Source organism: Berghia stephanieae, chromosome 6, assembly GCF_034508935.2.
Source record: "Berghia stephanieae isolate SIO BIC M18660-M18661 chromosome 6, UCSD_Bste_1.3, whole genome shotgun sequence".
Taxonomy (NCBI): domain Eukaryota; kingdom Metazoa; phylum Mollusca; class Gastropoda; order Nudibranchia; family Aeolidiidae; genus Berghia; species Berghia stephanieae.
The window spans coordinates 42,008,970-42,015,979 of record NC_088365.1 but is presented as its reverse complement, the minus strand read 5'-3'; the positions used below and the strand labels follow the sequence as shown (position 1 = coordinate 42,015,979).

At 35.0% G+C, this 7,010-nt stretch overlaps 1 protein-coding gene across 1 annotated transcript in view; it reads right to left on the bottom strand.

Moving 5' to 3' along the window:
• LOC144975044 (uncharacterized) overlaps positions 1 to 3,012 on the bottom strand; it is a 241,463-nt gene extending 238,451 nt beyond the window's left edge. Inside the window, exons 1-2 of the mRNA XM_078918719.1 lie at positions 2,920 to 3,012; positions 539 to 899 (exon numbers count right to left, since the gene is read on the bottom strand). The gene's annotated coding sequence lies outside the window, so the exon portion shown is untranslated. The remainder of the gene's footprint in view (positions 1 to 538; positions 900 to 2,919) is intronic.
• Between the last annotated feature and the right edge of the window lie 3,998 nt (positions 3,013 to 7,010).

Sequence of the window (7,010 nt, the reverse complement as noted above, 5' to 3'; positions counted from 1 at the left end):
TCATAAAACTCCTTGTGTGTCGGTCTGGTATTTCAGTCGAATACTCCCCTACGTTGATAACATTAATTAATAAATTATGCTCATATCACGTAAACTGTGTCAATGGTTGGCAGAGGAGTAAAAGGAGGAGATAGAGGAGGGTGGAGAATGAGGATGAGGAGGAGGGGGGGAGGAGGAGGAGAAGAAGAAGAAGAAGAAGAAGAAGAAGAAGAAGAAGAAGAAGAAGAAGAAGAAGAAGAAGAAGAAGAAGAAGAAGAAGAAGGGCAACAACAACAATAACAACAAGAACAACAACAAAAACAACAACAGCAACTACTACTACAACAGCAAACAAAGACAAGAACAATGGATTGCGATCACGATGAGAGAGAGATAGAGAGAGAGAGAGAGAGAGAGAGAGAGAGAGAGAGAGAGAGAGAGAGAGAGAGAGAGAGAGAGAGAGAGAGAGAGAGAGAGAGAGAGAGAGAGAGGGAGAGAGGGGGGGGGGCAATGAACAATAACATGCTGTAAAACAGATTGATATTATGTAAACACGGACCTGTTTGTTGTTGCTCTCAGCCTCTTGACAATCCAAATCTCAGGAAATAATGAGATGGAATGAATCCTGTTTTCCAGCACAGTAAATGACTTGAATATAAATTCATTGTTGTCATTCTTATTATTTTGTTGTCCGGGTTTTTGCGTTGGGTTTTAGTTTTCCTTTTTGGTTGCTTTTATGCATTACGTTATTGTTGTCGTCCATTCTAGTCCGTTGATGTAGGAATATTCCTTACTGTTTTTATTTGGTGAACCAAAGAACTTAGTTACTCTATGGTAGAAATCAAAGTATGTGACATGGGTATTGTGTAATAAAACAAGTCCATTATTATCTCATTTCATCAATGAATCATTCGAAGAATCTAATGGGGAAAAAGTTAATGAACCGTTGATAAATTGAGTAAAGTTGGATAGAGTAAATATAATATATTGAGAAGCAAACCAGCTGATAGGAGCCTTGCGGCTTGAAGTCAACCAAGCTGCAGCACGAGTCACCATTTAGCTACTGCATCAAGCCAGGGGCATGACTTGGGTGTGTCACAAGGTCGGGTTTTTATTTGTTTTGTTTTTTTAAGGGGAACTGTTTGATTTTGTTTGTTTGTTTTTGTTTGTTAGGTTTTTTCTGGGTTTTTTTTTTTTGGGGGGGGGGGGTTTGTTTTTGTTTTGTTTTTGTTTTTGTTTTTTAAGAGGGGGGGGGGTGAGTCTCTTTTAGTTTACGTTCGCCACAAAAATACTCCAATAAATAATTTCGGGAATAAAACTAAAACTAAAACCAATTTGCTTTCAATCTCTCTTGGTTATAGAAAGAGAAATGAAACAAAAACTAGTATAAAATTGTAGTAGTTATAGCTTTTTAAAGTGATGATTATGTGTGGACAAAGTTGATAAGAGGTCCCAAGTTTGAGAGTTTTTGCCAAAATGAGGGTCATGTAGATTGATCGATATTTGAAGGACAAATTTTCTGGTTTTAAATACGTGTTTTTTTCCAGGGCACGCGAGGCATGTGGCAAATTTGCTCTATCAATCTCTGGGCAATTAGATATTAATCGTGATTGGCTCTTATTCCCAGGAAATATTTTAAGTGAGTCTCAAGTATGAAGATTTATTTTTAAAACTTAAGCCAGTTTATAGTGCAATGTCCACTAAACGTGCTCAAAGCGCATTACAAGCGGTCCCTTGGCACCACCAACACTTAACATGTAGGACCAGACAAAAAGCATTTTAGCAGGTAAGAATCATAAATGATAATACATTTTGATTTATGAATAATAAATCCCCTTTATTCATCCGAGTCCCAAGGGGAAAATCGTCTTTAATGTCTATCCCATAAAGACCGATATAGTCCATGTAATGCGTCAGCGACAGAGCAGTGCCGCAGAAGTAAGCATTATGGGCGAAAGTGTCTTGCAAATGGAAAAAACGAGTTCCCGACAACGTGGCTCGCACTTGGGTCCAACAAATGTAAGTGTAATGCCCTAACCCTTCGACCATCTCGTCGCCCCCCCCCCCCCCCCCCCCCCCCCCCCCCGACTTTTTTTCAAGAGCAATCCTATGTCTAAAGCCAGCTCGTTAAGTAAACTCTTAATAGGCATTATATATATATATATATATATATATATATATATATATATATATATATATATATATATATATATATATTATGGGTTGGATTTTCGATAAACTGGAAGTTGACTGTTTTGCTATACAATGACAATATGCCTTTTTCAATGTGGTCAGAAGGTTTTACTTCAGATATCAATGAATTACGATAAAGTCTATCCTCAATCTGTCCAAAATTCTTACTCCTGAAAACAATACCTGAACTGGTTAAATTTATTGAATAAATTTTTACTTTGGACTTTAAAAGAAGCCTCAGAAATAAAATCAACTTTCAATATTTGAAATGAAATAATAGAAAGAATAAGCGTTGGGGAATGAACTGGAGTAGAGCACATTTTTACAGTGCCAATGCTGCTCAATAACGCCATGCCAGGCAGTGGATTATTTCATTAACGGGACGTATTAGGAAGGAACGAGAAGCTTGAAACGGGTAAAGATAATAGATTTACGGAAAGGACATTTGAAGTGTAAAACCCAGACTAGCCGGTTTTTCTTTCCTTTTCAAAGTTGCCTTCGCTTCCCGGAATATTATTATCATAATTCCACAATTTAAAGCGAACGTTTGGCTAGTGAAATGAACATATATAATATATGAATACAAAAAAAGTTTGTTGTAATGATTATAAATCTGTAATCCGGATTCTTAAAATTTATGTTATACATATTTGTTAACAAACTATTCTTTTCTTGTAATTCAATACTTTCCTCGAAATGTGTTAAAGTCAAACATAAATTTTACCACTGAATTATTGGATTTTATACCCAGGACAAGCAGAATGTGAATTTCATAGCACAAAATAGCACAATAACAATATACCGTGCAGTACACCATAACAACTGAAACTGACTGAACTTATCAAACCTCAACCCACGTCGGCATGTCTCACTTCACATTGTCGCTCTCGCCAACACAATGCACTCTCAACTCACACGCACACACAAACTCCCCCCCCCCCTCTCTCTCTCTCTCTCTCTCTCTCTCTCTCTCTCTCTCTCTCAATCATCATCATTATCATCGTCATCATCATCATCATCATCATCATCATCATCATCATCATCATCATCATCATCATCATCGTCATCATCATCATCATCATCATCTTCTCTTTTCTTCTCTCTGTTTTAAATCAAACTGTAATTTCTTGAAAGAAATAGAAATTTCGACAGTTTCTTATTTAATTCCTTGCTTCTCATTATGTCTCCGTCTTCCTCTATCCGTGGCTACCACTTCTTATCGGAAGGGAGCTCCAGGTTTTCCCCCACTTTCTGATCTCTCCCTCCTTTTCTCGTTCAAGTTGCTCGCTCGGGGCCTTCCTCTCAATCTCTTTCTTTAATTTTGTAATAAAAATATAAAGCGTTTTCCTGATCATGAAATTCAAATGAAATTTAAGTTCACATTTATAACCCATCGTTTAAAACGGTATTATGTCGGGTCGCCAGACAATGATTTATAATAAAAATGGCTACAAATGTTCAATTTTAGACAATAAAATTTACCCTTTTTTCTTTTTTTCATTATAAAATCAATTTTATCATCTATCAAAATCACAATGACATAATATCGTAGCAATGACTATGAATTTCTTCTCTATTTTTGTGGGGAAATACTACGTTCAAATCAAAGCGCTATCTCCACTGAGTAAAAATCTTTCCATTCATAAATAAAAAAGTTATGCAATTTCAAAGGTGTCATTTATTTGGATGACCCACAAAGATTTTTAAAAATACGGAAAGTATGAGACGCTTTTTCTGCGTTTTATTCTGGTTTGTGGCTGTATCTCGCTTAATACATTGAATATGATATTGAAAATTGGCACATTTAGGGCAAATTTCTCAGAAAATATGATGAAGACATCACAAAAGCTCTAACTTGTATATTTTTTTTAGCTGTATTGCTAGGGTTTTGTTTTAAAAATATACATAATATTGATAATTTGGAACATTTCCGAAGGGTAATTTTGTGTTAACAACCCATACAAATGATGTGAAAAATGCCTGCTAAATTATCATCAATCAAAATAGTGCTTGAGACCATGACTTATGTTGTTTCTGAGGGAGAGAGAGAGAAAAGAAAAAAGAAAAAAAAAAAAAAAAAGAGAGAGAGATAGAGAGAGAGAGAGAGAGAGAGAGAGAGAGAGAGAGAGAGAGAGAGAGAGAGAGAGAGCGAGCGTGTGGGTGTTAATTTACTGTGAGAAAAGAGAAATTGGACAATTCTATTTCAAAGAGGACAAAGATTGTTAACAAGTCGAAATTTTCAACTAGAGACGACAAAATTTACAGCCCACTGACATCACACAATGAAAACATTTTTTTTTTTTAAAGCAAGAGAATGGGTGGTTATTCAGACTTTCGCGGCAGTTGTGCCAGATGGCCACGCGTGTGGCCAAAATTGGCCAAATATAGAATTTTATTTCTGTTTTTAAATTTTATTTATTTATTTTTGTCTCAGTGACATTTATAAGTCTATTCAATTTTTTTGTTTGTCAAATTCAATTAGTTTTTTTTAAAGGGGGGCAGTCTTAGTAGTGAAAACCATGCGAGTTTCTATTTAGCCACATTTTAAATCGAATTTGGTCAGGTCTGGCCATCTGGCAGCCTTGCCTCGCTGACGTCACATTGCGTGTCAAGCGATGGGGTTGGGGGGGGGGGGGGGGGGGGGGGGGATGGCTGTCTCCTCTTCTCACTCATTGAATCGCATATTGGGTTGATGTTTTGTGATGATACGTGAAAAGTACTTACCATATTCCGATGAAGTTTGAAACAAAAATATATTAAATGTGCATATATAACCTTATTCACGGCAAAATCTTTGTCTTGATAGTTTTAGAAATATTTCACTCATTGGGCAAACATCTGTTTTTAACGGTTTTCTGGTAATTGCACGAGTGTTGCCCAGCATGAACAGACAATAGGTCACATAACCCGGAAGAGACTCGATTCTATTGGGGGCCTAAAAACTGGCCCTCATTGAATCTGTACGAATGACGAAACGTTTAAAACGCTTTTTAAAAGTGCCTCTCTACAACTATTTTTATTGAGAAATTATATTTTTCATGATTCTAGTTTAAATAAGTATTACTCTGATGATAGCTAACCTTGATTATAATTGCTTAAATCACACATGGGTTAATTAAGAGCAATGCAAATTGATAGTTATTATTTTGTAAACAGTACGAAATATCAAGAAGGAACCCTATAAAATCTGAATACTTCTATTTCTATGACAAATTGTTATATTTATGGACAATAAAGATCTATTATTATTATTATTATAATTATGATGATGATGATAATTAAAATGATAATAAGATAATAATAATAATGATAATAATAATAATAATAATAATAATAATAATAATAATATAATAATAATTAATAATAATAATAATAATAATAATAATAATATATAATAATAATAAAATAATAATGAGGATGATTATCATGACATGATTACTACTTATTACTAAGAAGACTATATCTATTTCATATTTCATTGTTATTATTTGTTAGTTCATATTCTCCATTAGCATTGATATGTACTTTTAATCTAAGTCTATTAACTTAAGAGTAATAGTAGTGAGGGATAGAAATGATATTATTCACATTGTTGGAATACAACTTGACAAGTAGTCAAGTAAGAAAAAGAAAGTGAAAAATATCCAAATCTAAGGGTGTCTACTTACATGTCATGAATATCACAACCACAAATTAATCCTCAGAAATATTTATCCAAATAAGAAATACACCATAATCTTAATCCATTGGAAGAATAATCCAGATGATTCCATTTCATGATACAATTTGTACCTCACTCTGCGTTTAACGGGCTTGTGACCGTCACATTCAAAATGTGGCCGCATTAATTTTTTTTATTTTTTTTAATAAATACATATAAATACATACATGGTCCTGTAAGTAATATTGGCAATTCTGAGGATATAAAAAGAAAATTATTTGAGAGTGTCTCTGAAATTCGAGAATTAATATTCACATTCGTGGACATAAAAATTTAACATTGGGGCATGGGTGGGGGGAGGGGGGAGAAAGGATGCTTGATAATGATGTCTTATGTTGATGTCAGCTTTCTTATCTTCCTTGCACTCCGCTCAACATTTCTATCCTCCACATTTTCCCTGCAATAATTCTTTAGCAAAATATTAACGAGTCTTGAAATTGCAGCGTCTGGTATGGAACAGTCCAATCTGAAAAAACGAGGAAATTCTTTGAATAAATGGAGATATCTACGCCTACATGATAGCTCCACTGTCTGTCTGAAAAATCCAAAACACAAGAGAACAAATTGAAAAAGTCCTTCTGAAGGACAGCTCAAACCACCACGAGAAAGCGTAGCTGTAAAAGAAGTAGTCTCAGTGGGAAACGATGACATGTTACCTTGGAGATCCGGGTGTTTTGATGCAATATAACCAGCAATATAAAAAAGAGGCATTGTCTCATCAGTTGACAGTTTACTAGGAAAGTCTGGAAGTGAATCTAAAAGCAAAATATCATTGTCAGAAAATGGAAGGTCACATAAATTACAAGCATGCGGTGCTCCACTGTAATCAACATATGTTGCCATGTTCTCCAGCATGAGCTTGTCACGATCAATGGTATTGGTATGTGAGGCATTCTCTACTGAAATGTAATAGTTACACCCTGCTGATCTGCGTAAGTGACCAAAATGGCTTTCAACATCATCCTGTTGAAAAAAAACCAAGAGCTACATAATCATGATGGAGACTGTTATCTGAGGACAAGAGAAAATGTGCCAAATCAATAAAGCACTTGCAGGTCCAGAAGAGAGCCTTGGCTGTATCTGCTGTAAGAGAATGTATACGAGTATTAGACAGTGG